Genomic DNA, 14,416 nt, shown 5'->3' on the forward strand with positions numbered 1-14,416 from the left:
CTTCCAATGAGTATTCAGGGTGGATTTCCTTTAGCATTGACTGGTTTGATGTCCTTGCAGTCCAAGGGACTCTCAAGAGTTTTCTCTAGCACCACAGTTTGAAAGCATAGTATGGATGGAGGTTCGTGGTACTTTGGACTATGAACCATTTACCACTAGATAAATGCAAATGAAAACACAATGATACCACTTCACCTTCATTAGGATGGCTACTCTTGAAAAAAAAAAAAAACAGAAAATAAATGTTGGTGACAATGTGGAGAAATTGAAACCCTTGGGCACGATTGGTAGAAGTAGGAAAATGGTGAAGCTGCTGTGGAAAGTAGTGTGGTGGTTCCTCAAGAACAATGAAATAGGATTATCATTTGATTCACCATACGAAAGGACTGATCCTAAGCTCCAATACTTTGTCCACCTGATACAAAGAGCTGATTCATTGGAAAGGATCCTGCTCTGATGCTGGGAAAGATTGAGGGCGGGAGGAGAAGGGGGCAACAGAGGATGTGACGGATAATGGACATGAGTTCAGGCAAGCTCCAGGAGATGGTGAAAGACAGGAAAGTCTGGCATGCTGCAGTCCATGGGATCACAAAGAGTCGGACACGACTCAGCAACTGAACTACAATGATGATCCAACAGTCTGATTTATGGCTATATATCCAAAACAATTGAAAGCAGGATCTCAGAGATAGTTGCACATCCATGTTCATGGCAGAGTTATTCACAATAGCTAAGATGTGGCAGCAAGACAAGTGTCCATCAATGGATGAATAGATAAACTGGTTTATACGTACAATGGAATATTATTCAGGCTTAAAATGGAAGGAAATTCTGTCACATGCTGCAATGTGGATGAACCTTGGGGGAATTATGCTAATAAGCCAATCACAAAAAGACAAACACTGTATGATTCTACCTTTATGATATACTCAGAATAGTCAAAACCATAGAAATAGAAAGTCGAATGTTAGTTGCCATGGGCTGAGGGAGGGAAATGGGGAGTTGTTGTGTAATGATATAGAGTGTCAGCCTTTCAAGATGGAAAGGGTTCTGAGGATTGTTTATACCTAATGTGAATGTACTTTACTAGGCTATACACTTAAAAATGGTTAAGATAAGTTTTCTATTATATATACACTGCTGTAATTTAAAAAAAGGAAAACCGTGTCGCACTCGCTTTATATTTCATCTGCGCAGCAACCCCTTGAGGCTTTAGGTTATAATTATTATCTCATTTTACAAATGAAGAAACCTAGGTGCATAGTTAGAACATATTCTTAAAAGAATCCCATTGTACCTTAAACTATGTAAAAGAGTTGGCAAACTACCAGCAGGTGACCCCACTAAGCCATCAAGATGTTATGGCCCACCTTTGTTCCCTCTCATGAAATAATTTCCTTAGGAAATAAATTTCCTAAGGTCCTGTCCATTTAAGAGCCTTCAGCAGCCAGAACTTTGGGAAGAATTCTGTCCTGCCTAAATGTAAGTGCTGCAATTCCATTATTCCTATAAGGCAAACATAATACATACACATATAAATTACATATGTTTACATAACTCGTATCCTGAATATTTTAAAGAATATTTTTAGAATGTGATACAGAAAAGTGGCTGGGTTTTGAAACCTGTTTCATGAGCTTTTGCTCCCCTCTGCTGGAAAGTTTGTGTATATGCTCCTGAGGATCTTTTTGGCAAAAAAAAAGTTGACTTTTGTTTTCATTGGTGGTGGTAGTTTAGTCACTAACTTGTGTCTTGCAACCGCATGGACTGGATCCACCAGGCTCCTCTGTCTGTGGAATTTCCTAGGCAAGAATACTGGCGTGGGCTGCTGTTTCCTTCTCCAGGGGATCGTTCCAACCCAGAGACTGAACCCATGTCTCCTGCATTGTAGGCAAATTCTTTTCTGCTAAACCACCAGGGAGAAGGAAATGGCAGCCCACTACAGTATTTTTGCCTAGAGAATCCCATGGACGGAGAAGCCTGGCAGGCTACAGTCCGTGAGGTCACAAAGAGTCAGACACAACTGGGCGACTACACACACACACACACACACACACACACACAAACCACCAGGGAAGCCAGACAAGTGTTAGATTCTGCTCTCCAAACCTAGATTTTTCAATGAGGTGTCTCAGTCTACAGGTGTCTGATTCAAAAATTTCTAAATACACTTAAGCTATTTTTACAATCAAAACAATATTGTGGGGGACTTCCCTGGTGGTTGTCCAGTGGTTAATGCAGGGGGCTCTATTTCGATCTCTGGTTGGGGAACTAAGATTTGTGCTCACATACATGCTCAGTTGTGTCTGACTCTTTGCAACCCTATGGACTGTAGCCTGCCAGGCTCCTCTGTCCCTGGGATTCTCCAGACAAGAATACTGGAATGGGTTGCCATTTTTTTCTGCAGGGGATCTTCCTGACCCAGAGATTAAACCCCAATCTCCTGCATCTCCTGCATTGGCAAGCAGATTCTTTACCACTATGTCACCTGAGAAGCCCAAAATTGTAAGTATTATTTTTATACTTTATATATTTTGAGGTTTTGCAAAGCAAAGCAAAACAGGCTTTTTTTTTCTTTTTTTCTTTTATTTGTAAATTTGACTGGAGTATAATTTATTTACACTGTTGTGTTAGTTTCAGATGTATAGCAAAGTGATTCCATTATATACACACACACACACACACACACACACACACACACACATTCATTCTTTTTTAGATTTCCTCATATAAATTATCACAGAATATTGATTAGAGTCCCCTGTGCTAATACAATAGGTCCTTGTCTTATATATAATAGTTTGTGTATGTTCATTCCAAGCTCCTAATTTATCCCTGCCCCACATTTCCCTTTTGGTAACCGTGAGCTTGTTTTCAATATGTGTAAGTGTGTTTCTATTTTGTAAATCAGTTCATTTCTATCATGTCTTAAAATTAGATTCCATATATGAGTGATATCATATGATAGTTGTCTTTCTCTGACTTAGTACGATAATCTCTAGGTTCATCCATGTTGCTGCAAATGGCATTGTTTCATTTATTTTTGTGGCTGAGTAATATTCTGTTGCATATATGCGCACTACATCTTCTTTATTCATTTGTTGGTGGACATTTAAGTTGCTTCCATGTCTTGGCTGTTGTAAACAGTGCTACTATGGACACTGGGGTGCGTGTATCTTTTCAAATTAGACCTTTCTCCGGATATATGCCCAGGAGTGAGATTGCTGGATCATATGGTAGTTTTTAGTTTTTTAATGAATCTCCATACTGTTTTCCATAGTGGCTATACCAATTTATATCTCCCCCAATTGTGTAGGAGGTTCCCTTTTCTCCACATTCTCTCTGGATTTTATTGTTTGTAGAATTTCTGATGATGGCCATTCTGACCCGTGTGAGGTGATACCTCATTGTAGTTTTGATTTGCATTTCTCTGACAATTAGTGATGCTGAGCATCTTTTCATGTGCTTTTTTGAACATCTGTATGTGATCTTTGGATAAATGAGTGTTTAGATTTTCTGCCCATTTTTTGATTGAGTTAAAAGTAAATTTTTGAACATTCCTGTATTCTGTCCACAGAAAAGCACATTTAGAGTCTCAAGAGAATGGGCTAATCACCAAATGGCACAAACCACAAGTAGAATTCCTCTAGAAGGGTAACTGAACACCACATTTTCTTCAATTAGATAAATGTCTGGTGTTATGTTTCTATAATTTATGTAAATTGCAACCATAAACCTACCAATTATCCCATTTAAACTTGGCTGGTTCCCCAAGGAGTTCTTAGGGGAAAACTTATGAGAATTATTGTCTATCTTTTCAGAGCCACTGGGGGTTACTAAATCTCTATATTGCTTTTTTTTTTTGTCTTAAGGTCTACTTTTTCAAATCTCTTCTAAACAGGGATTGTTTTTTTAGTGGAAAAATAATGTAAAAACATGATTTGGGGTGTGTTTGGAAATATGGAAAAGAATATTTGAAATAAGGTATTTAGACGCAACCAATAATGTTTAAAGAATTTGGAATATTTTATGTTGATAGTTCACGATTCTCCAGGCCTTCTATTTAAGATTCTTTTTAAGAAATAGGTTAATATTAGGTAACTATTGAGAAATCTTTAAAACATAAAACTCAAGAAAAGAGCAAGCGCTCTCATCAATTGTCAATGTCAATTTACACATTGGCATTCTGTAGTAACGGATATAGACATACAGTAGGGTGTAGGTGTCAGTTGCTGCTGTCTTAATTGACTAAGGATACATCTCAGCTGTTATATTTAAATTATGCTGCTCCAGTGTTTGGGGTTTTTTTGTTTTTCCTTTTTATTTGGAGGGAAAAAACATTACACAAGTTTAAGCACTGGTGATAGGGAACAGAACTTCGTGCATCCTGGTGGAACACTATGTCAGTTTACTTTTTTAAAAAACAATTTTATTGATATAATTCACACAGTAATAACTATTGACATGTACAATTCGATGATATTTAGTATTATCACAGAGTTACGCAACCATCACCATAATTCATTCTAGAGTATTTTCATTACTCTAAAAAAAAACAAACTAGCTTTCATGCATTGAACCTGGACTGGTGATTCGTTTCATATATGATATTATGCATGTGTCAATGCCATTCTCCCAAATCAATCCAAATTCATCCATTCATCAATGGACATTGCTAATTAATGTTCTTTTAAAATCAGCTTTTACTATGTAGTTACTAAGAATTCCTGCACCCAGGCCCAACACGTGCATGTGAGCATGGAGGCTTCCTCATTGTTGTCGTGACTCAGTCGCTCTGTCGTGTCCAGCTATTTTCTACACCATGGATTGCAGCACATCAGGCTTCCCTGTCCTTAATCATCTCCTGGAGCTTGCTCAGACTCATCCTCTGTCATCCCCTTCTCCTTCTGCCTTCAATCTTTCCCAGCATCAGGGTCTTTTCTAATGAGTCAGCTCTTCACATCAGGTGGCCAAAGTATTGGAGCTTCAGTTTCAGCATAGTCCTTCTAATGAATATTCAGGATTGATTTCCTTTAGGATTGACTGGTTTGATCTCCTTGAAGTCCAAGGGACTCTCAAGAGTCTTCTCTTGAGAGAAGTCTGAACACCACAGTTCAGGTAAGGTAAGGTGGTCTTATATTCCCATCTCTTTAAGAATTTTCCAGTCTGTTGTGATCCACACAGTCAAAGGTTTTAACATAGTCAGTGAAGCAGAAGTAGATGTTTTTCTGAAATTCTCTTGCTTTTTCTGTGATCCAAAGGAAATTGGCAATTTGATCTCTGGTTCCTCTGCCTTTTCTAAATCCAGCTTGATCATCTGGAAGTTCTCAATTCATGTACTGTTAAATCCTGGCTTTGAGAATTTTGAGCATTACTTTGCTAGCATGTGAAATGAGTGCAATTGTGCAGTAGTTTGAACATTGTTTGGCATTGCCCTTCTTAAGGATTGGAATGAACACTGATCTTTTCCAGTCCTGAGGCAGGGAGGGAACACAGCCCCACCCATCAGCAGAAAATTGGATTAAATATTTACTGAGCATGGCCCTGCCCACCAGAGCAAGACCCACTTTTACCCACAGCCAGTCCCTCCCACCAGGAGGCTTCCACAAGCCTCTTATCCTCATCCATCAGAGGGCAGATAGAATGAAAACCACAACCACAGAAAACTAACCAAACTGATCACATGGATCACAACCTTGTCTAACTCAAAGAAACTATGAACCATGCTGTGTAGGGCCACCCAAGACAGACGGGGCATGGCTGAGAGTTCTGACAAAACGTGGTCCACTGGAGAAAGGAATGTCAAACCACTTCAGTGTTCTTGCCTTGAGAACCCCATGAACAGTATGAAAAGGCAAAAAGACAGGACACTGAAAGATGAACTCCCTAGGTTGGTAGATGCCAATATGCTGCTGGAGAAGAGTGGAGACATAGCTCCAGAAAGAATTAAGAGGCTAAGCCAAAGTAGAAACAACACCCAGGTGTGGAGGTATCTGGTTGTGAAAGTAAAGTCCAACGCTGTAAAGAACAATGTTGCATAGGAACCTGGAATGTTAGGTCCATGAATCAAGGAAAATTGAAAGTAGTTGGCAAGAGTGAACACGGACATTTTAGGAATCAGTAAACTAAAATGGATGGGAATGGGCGATTTTAATTCAGATGACCATTATATCTACTACTATGGGCAAGAATCCCTTAGGAGAAATGGAGTAGCCCTCATAGTCAACAAAAGAGCCCGAAATGCAGTACTTGGGTGCAGTCTCAAAACAACAGAATGATCTCTGTGTGTTTCTAAGGCAAACCATTCAATATCAAAGTAATCCAAGTCTATGCCCCAAACACTAATGTCAAAGAAGCTGAAGTTAAATGATTCTATGAAGACCTCCTAGAACTACCACCAAAAAAAGATGTCCCTTTCATCATAGGGGACTGGAATACAAAAGTAGGAAGTCAAGAGATATCTGGAGTAACAGGCAAGTTTGGCCTTGGAGAACAAAATGAAGCAGGGCAAAGGCTAACAGAGTTTTGCCAAGAGAAGGCTTCCTCATACCAAGCAGCAGTTCTCAGACACCAGCTGGGTGTCCAGTGATTCAACTCAATTCTGACACTATCTACTCAGAGATAGAATCAGATTCCACAGTCCCACCACGTTATACGGCAGCAGCAAGCTTAGGTTGTTACATGTGCTTCTGACTGACTGAATACAAATCAGAAGTTCCCATGGGTTTCTCTCTGGGTTTGAGTAATTGCTAGAACAGCCCACAGAACTCAGGGAAATCTACTTACTCATGAGATTACTGATGAACTATGTTGTTGTTTAGTCGCTAAGTTATGTCCTACCCTTCTGCTACCCCGTGGACTGTAGCTTGCCAGGGTCCCCTGTCCACGGGATTTTCCAAGCAAGAATACTGGAGTGGGTTTTCATTTCCTTCTCCTGGGGATCTTCCCAGCCAGATATCAAACCTGAATCTCTTGTGTCTCCTGTGGATTCTTTACCGCTGATTCACTGAGGAAGCCCTAATTTATCATGAAAGGCTATTTTAAAGATAAAAATCTACAGCCAGATGAAGAGATATACAGGGCAGGTTCTGGAACAAAGAAACTTCTGTTGTCTTGGAATTTGGGACTCGACAAGTTAGCATGTAGAAGAGATCTTTGTCCCCGATGTAGTGGCTCCCCAGCAAAGGGTCAAAAAGCTATCTTTTGAGGTTTTTATGGAGGCTTCTTTACATAGTCATGACTGACTAAATCATTGGCCAGTGGACAATGATTCAACCTCAAGCTCCCCTCCCCTCCCTGAAATCAAGAGGTGGGACTGAAATCAGGAAAACCAGCCAGTCACTTGGGCTGACAAGGAGCCCACACCCTGGGGTGGAATCCAAAGTCATCTTTGTTAACATATACCCAATTGTGATGGAAAGAGATTGTTGTAAATATCAAGATACATATTCTGCCTGCAGCATTTTCAGGAAGGACAAATAATATAGCAAAAGATCCTCCTTAATTCTAAGGGTTTGGGGAGCTCTGAACCAGGAACTGTGACTGAAGCCAAATATACCTGAGAAATATATCTTGGTCATCTGAATGCCAAATATATACATATTTCTTATAAATCACAGTAGCAAAAGGTCATGTTAACTATATCTTTTATTGCTAGCCTCTTGTTTTTTAAAGGCAATTTTAGTTTTTCTTGTTGGGCTTTTATAAATTGGAGAGAAAATGTCCAAAATTACAGTAAGTCTGAGTACCTTTCTGGTATTACGAAGCACCAAATAACACAGCTGTAACCTGAATCATGTCAAAGGGAATGCAAGCTCTGTGTTCAGTTGTTAGTCCGCCAAGGAGACTAGATGACTGATGACTGATTTGCTTCTGCCTGTCCACAAATCCTCTAGAAATTGTTCAGTGCCAAAAAAAAAAAAAAAAGTAAAAATGAAAAGACTTGTGTTTGTAAGGGAGTTGGCGGGAGGTTTCAGTGGCTCAGTGGTAAAGAATCCACCTGCCAATGCAAGAGACTCATAAGACATGGGTTCGATCCCTGTGTGGGGAATATCCCCTAGAGAAGGGAATGGCAGCCCACTCCAGTATTCTTGCCTGGAAAATTCCATGGACAGAGGGGCCTGGTGGGCTATAGTCCATGGGGGTCTCGTAGATCCAGACACAACTGAGCATGCACATACATCCACGCATGTTCCTATTCATTCAGAATAATAGAGGGACCAAACAAGGGATAAGAAATGACACACAGGGGAGTGATGGGAATGTATTATGGTGTGACTTCATAATTTTTCTTTATTTCTGTTGAGAGCCTTGATTAACACACTAGAGCTCCTAGAGGCCTACAAGCAAGTAGAATTTCATTTACTTGCTGGAGACTGGAGTCAGAAGACAAACAAATTCGAGTCCTGCTCTGTCACTTATTGGAGCTATTCCTTCGAGCAAGACAGTTAAGCCACCATTTCTTCCTCTGCCAAATATGGCAATGTTTCTCTGGCAACTGCTATGAAGATTAAAGAGTTTATAGCCTGGGAAGCACCAGACTATAAACCCAGGGTCGGGATGCATCTGTTTATTTTCAGTCCCTAGAAGCCCAACCTAGGGCCTGGTAGCCGACAGGGTCCCGAGAATACTTGTTGAGAGAAAGAATGGTAAAACATCTGTGTTATTATTTCTTTTCCTCAAGCTTACAATCTTCCAAATTGAGTAGTGAGATGTGTTAAACCTTCTGAATTCCTACAACTTTCTTTTGCTCTCCTTTATTATAAAAGCATAAAATCAAAAACACTCTGAATTTTTTTTCATACATTTCACCACTGTTGGCACTTTTGGAATATACCACTTGCTCTTGAATTTTTTTTTTTTTTTGCTTTGTGTAACTCACGCCCTTGGCAGCATCCTCGTCTTAGAAAACTTCACCAGCCACCACGTGAAGTTATTATAAACTTAATTCTTTCTTCAGATGAAAACAGCAGTGGTGTAAACGACCTTATCCCTGGAACTCTACTGGTCACCCAGCTGATAAAAACAGAATCACTCCCAATTGTTAAATCCTTTTTATTTCAACAAATCTTGGATTTGGCAAATGGTGTTCATCTATCTTCTCAAATGCAGTAAAAGGCATTTTGAATTTGCATTAGTCATTTCAAGGGCATTTGATAGACACACCGTAATTTATATTTTGGGAGTCTACATTTGCATATAATGAAGTTTGCTTAAAGCAAGATATACCAGTAAACACTTAATGGGTAAACCCAAATCAGGTTGTGTGAAATAAGGATATTCTTGCCAGAAAAGAGAAGATCAGATAGCCACTCTATCCTTGGCAGTCAAAACACATTTCATAAACACCTATTGTATTCCAGGCACTGTGTTCTAGGCACTGCGCCAGGCTCATTATGGTAAGCAAACACAGACATTGCTCTTCAGCCCATGGAGTGGAGCATACATAGGTTCTAGTGGGGGCGGGGGAGAGAGAGAGAGAATTCCACAAATGAGGGAGTCATTACAAACTGAGGGAAGTGAAAGGTAAATAGCGTGAAAACAGCAAGGTTCTGTGAAAGCACACCGCACTAGGCGAACCAACCCTGAATGGGAGGAGGGTGATCAAGGAATTTTACACCAGGAAGTGAAGCTGCAGCCAAAAGAAGCTCAGGAGGAGCTCATGAGGATGAGGGAGGAAGAGCACACCACACTGGGGAAGCAGTGTGTGCTGAGCCTGATCACATGGCCAGGGGAGCCCAGCTGGGGGGCCAGACGGAGGAAGCACCCAGGAGCTTAGGGAGCAGGAGTAGAGAGGAAAGTAGAAAATGGTCAGGATTAGCAGGACTCTCTAAGCCCCATGAAGAATTCTTATCTTTGCCCCTTGAATAATGAGACCCTGCAGAAGCGTTTCTGGTTTTTTTGTTGAACTGAAAAACAACATCATACAGTAACACACGCAACTTTCAAATGTAGAGTTCAATATTTATATATATATCTTTATATATATATATATGTACTGCCCTTATAACTATCACCTAAATCAAGATGTAGAATATGTTCATTGTTTCAAAAATTCTTTCATATCCCCTTTGACTCAGCACCTCCTCACACACCTCCCTACTACAGACACATAAGGGAACCACTGTTCTGACTTTTATTATCATGGACTATTTGTGTCTTGCCCTTGTACTTCATGTGAATGGAATCATGCAATATATACTCTTATATCTGACTTATTTTCACTTAACATCATGCCTATGAGATTCATTCATGGTATTACATGTAACAGAAATCTTAGATGGGCTTGACTCAAATGACAAAAGTGGTGATCGTTTTCTAATGTATAGAAATAGCAAATCACTATGTTGTATACCTGGAACTAACATAGTGTTGTAAGTCAATTGAAATATGTTCAATTAAAAAAAATATTAGAAATGAAACCAAAACAAACCTTAGTAACAGCTCTTGACTCCTGGGTTTAGTTGAGATATGTAGTTACCAGAGTCAGCTGTGTAACTGAAGGGCTACTCACTCACATGCAAGCTCATCCCTAAGCTTACTCTTATTTCTAACTGAGGATTCCTTTTGTGCCTTCTCTTCTTTGCATGGACGTCTTTCATCCCAGACATTAACCATGATGAACTTCAACCCAGTTTGTTGTCAGGGTCTTATACTTCCTTGGGACACTCCCAAGAAATACTTGCTCAGTGAGTAATATAAGTTCTTTGGGGGGAAGAAGATGACTCCGTGGAAGAATTATTACTTTTGTAGCTCAACCATAAGGGAAAAAAATGGCAATTTCATATGTCTGTAATGCCTCTGAATAGGCAGTGGAGTTGTAGGCTTATAGCACTGACCTTATTCATAAAATGAACGAATTGAACTGATTTAATCTCCTTAAGGTTCTATGAGTTGGATTAGTGGTGGTTTTGTTGAATGGCCTTTATTTTTCTTGTGGATTAAAAAAATTTTATTTACTTTTTAATTGAATGATACTTGCTTCATTTTGTTGGTTGACTGGCCTTTATTATCTTTCCCTGCTGCTGATCAATGGAAAGCTTTAAAAAAAAAAAAAAGGTCTCCTAGCTGTATGCTTGAAGCAGGTACTTGTGAGCATCAAATAACATCTTTTACCTTGAAAAAAAATGTGAAATTGTTTACAAATGTTAAACGCTGTTATTACAATCAAATCTTTTTAGTGGCTTTGTTCACTTCAAAGGTATTGTTATTAATGCTTTTGTACATCAGGGAGTTTCTGTTCCGAAACATGGGGATCCTTCTAGAATCTCTGTGTTGGCTTTCTGGATGATTTTTAAGATACTGCTGTTGCACTCTTGGTTGAAATATTGGGTAATAACAACAGCTTCCAGCATGATTTTCTCTATATATATTTTTAATGTTTTAATTAAAAATTTATATGGAAATGTTTTTGATTTGCATTGTTATGTTAGTTTCTGGTGTATAGCAAAGTGATTCAGCTATATATATGTGTGTGTGTATGTATATATATATATACACATATATGTATGTATGTACATACACTTTATTTTATATTTCTTTTCCATGATAAATTATTATAAGACACTGAGTATAGTTCCCTGGCTATACAGTTGATCCTTGTTGGTTATCTGTTTTATATAGTGGTTCTAATGTATTTCTCCCCTTCTCCCTTCTTTCAAAAATGTATTTTTTTTAGTTAAGTGGTGCATTTTTAAAAGCTGTTTATTTATGTGGCTGCACTGGGCCGGGTCTTTGTTGTAACCTGAGGGATCTTTTAGTTATAGCAGCGTACATTCATCTAATTCCCTGACCAGGGATGGAACTGGGGCCCCTGTGTTGGGAGTGCGAAATCTTAGACACTGGACCACCAGGGAAGTCCCTCCTATTTTTAAAATCAAGAGTTGAACTGTTTTTTTTTTTTTTTCTGTTTTCAATGTAAAATGGCAATTGTTGTCTCTGCATATTTAGTTATATACTACCTCACCATTCTCTAGTTTACTTCTGCGGTGGTGTTTTGTCTGTTACTGAGGGTAGGGGACAATGTAGATTTTATGTCTTGTAACCTTCGGTAGCTCTTGCTTCAAAACCTTATGTATTATGGTATTACCCTTAACCCCCCAGCCCCATGGACATACTGGGTATCTACTGATATATGCATATGGTTTCCTGGTGGCTCAGATGGTAAAGAATCCGCGTGCAATGTGGGAGACCTGGGTTTGATCCCTGGGTTGGGAAGATCCCTTGGAGAAGGAAATGGCAACCCACTCTAGTACTCTTGCCTAGAAAATCCTGTGGACAGAGGAGCCTGGTGGGCTATCATCCATGGGGTCTCAAGGAGTCCGATACTACTGATCGACTTCACATTAATGAATCAACAACAAAATTACCTTTTAGGTACCCTAACACCTGAGTTTCTGATCTCCTGTAGCCTCTACTATCAAGTAAAGCCTTTTCTTCCCAACTTTAAGGGTAACTTTTAACTTAAAATAACGTAGCATTTTTGTGTCAGCTTGGCGCTAGTATTTTTATCAGTATTTTAAAATGTGTTTTTACGTTAACTATTTACTAAGAGAAATAATTGTTTTATATTATACTCACTTTCCTATGATATACCGAGCTTATTCAAATAGGTTGGGCAAGTCATGAGCAGCTTTTCTTATAAGATGTGAAACAGATATGATATTTATCACAGGACATTGGAATCCAATTTTGCTATTGTCCTTAGGAATGCTCTTTAAGTAGCAGCCACTGGCAAGGCCTAGGGTTTTATTATCATTACATATTTAGTCAGTCAACTCCTGGAGTTTGAGCATAGAGATATGGGCCCCAATCCTGATCCTACTGCTTGGAGATGGAGCAAAATGTCAATCCTCACTTCTCCATATATAAAATGCATAAAGATACAGAGCTGCTGTGAATGTTAGATCTTAAGAGAAGCAGGCAGTGGGAGGGTTGTTCAAGAGGGAGGGGACATAAGTATACCTATGGCTAATTCATTTTTATGTATGGCAGAAACCAATAGAATATTGTAAAGTAATTATCCTCCAGTTAAAAGTTAAAAAAAAAAGGCAGGCAAGGGCTAGTACTTTATTTAGAGTTAAATAGACCTGGCTTCAGATTCTCATTTTATTAAAATTTGTTCTGTCTTGCAACATTTTATCTCTTATCTATATAGTTGATTTACAACTGTAGTAAATTAACTGTAGTTAATTTACAGATTCTTCTCTATAATGGGTTACAAGATATTGAATTCCATGTGCTATACAGTAAATCCTTCTTGTTTATCTATTTGATATATATAGTAGTGTGTTTCTATTAATTCCATACTCCTAACTGCAACACTTATTTTAAATTGTGCATAATAGCATCTCCCTAACATCTGTTGTGAGGATTTAATGTACATAGTATATATAAATCGCTAGGTACAGTGCCTAGCATATACAAACAACGCAAGAAATAATTTCTGTATTCACCATTGCCCAAATAGTTTCAACATAACCAGCATAAGCTATTTTAAAGGCCTTCTAACTTGACTGTCTAGTTGTTTTAAGGTAAAACGATCGCTTGCTGTATATCTTTTAACGTAGCTGCAAATGTTTATATTTTTAATATACACTAGCTATAGGAAAACTGAAACAGCAATGGAAAATCTAAAAGCTAGTAGCCCTTCTCAAGCTCCCCAGAACCAAATTCTGTTAACATTAGGCTGTGAAGTCAAATCAAAGGACCAAGGAATTTACAGCTTTCTGGAGGCGTGCCACTGGTTCTAACCCTTCTAGATAAAAATAGGGGGGCGGGTGGGAGTAATCTGTTGTAAAAATGTAAGATCCAGTGGGAATAACAGGTCATTGAAGCGGGTCCCGTGGCTTTCAGGCTCTTATCGTTGCAGTCACTATCAAATCACCACTTCAAGCCTTTATATATGCATGCAAATATTTCACAAAGCCAGGATCATCCCACAACCACTGCCTCTATCCGGTTCTGGCCGATGCAAGTCGTGCGCGGAGAAGCGAGGTAATCTTGCCCGGAAAAAGGCGACGCCTGCGTTCCCAGGACTTGGCGGCAGCACGCCTCCCTCGCCTGCAGCACTGGCCGAACGCGCTCCGGGATCTCGCAGCTCGCCATGAGACCCATCTAACCCGCAGCCGGAGCGGCGTCGAGGTACTCGTCGGGCGTTGCGGTCGCCCCTTTTGGCGGGCTCGGGGGCTCCGAGACTCCGCCCCCTGGCGCCGTCTATCCGCACCCGCGGAGGCGGGCGCCGCGTCTTCATTGGCGGAGCGCTCCGTGATGGCCACGCCCCCTCCAGGCCCCGACGCCAGCACGTTGAGTGGTGGGGGCCGGCTGAAGAACTGCCCGAGCAAGGAGCGGCTCCCGGGGCCGGGAGGCACGGTTGGGGTGCCCGCTTTAGGGCCCCTGAGAGGCTGCTGGGCGGGGA

The sequence above is a fragment of the Bison bison genome, unplaced genomic scaffold, assembly GCF_000754665.1.
Source record: "Bison bison bison isolate TAMUID 2011002044 unplaced genomic scaffold, Bison_UMD1.0 scf7180017864304, whole genome shotgun sequence".
NCBI lineage: Eukaryota > Metazoa > Chordata > Mammalia > Artiodactyla > Bovidae > Bison > Bison bison.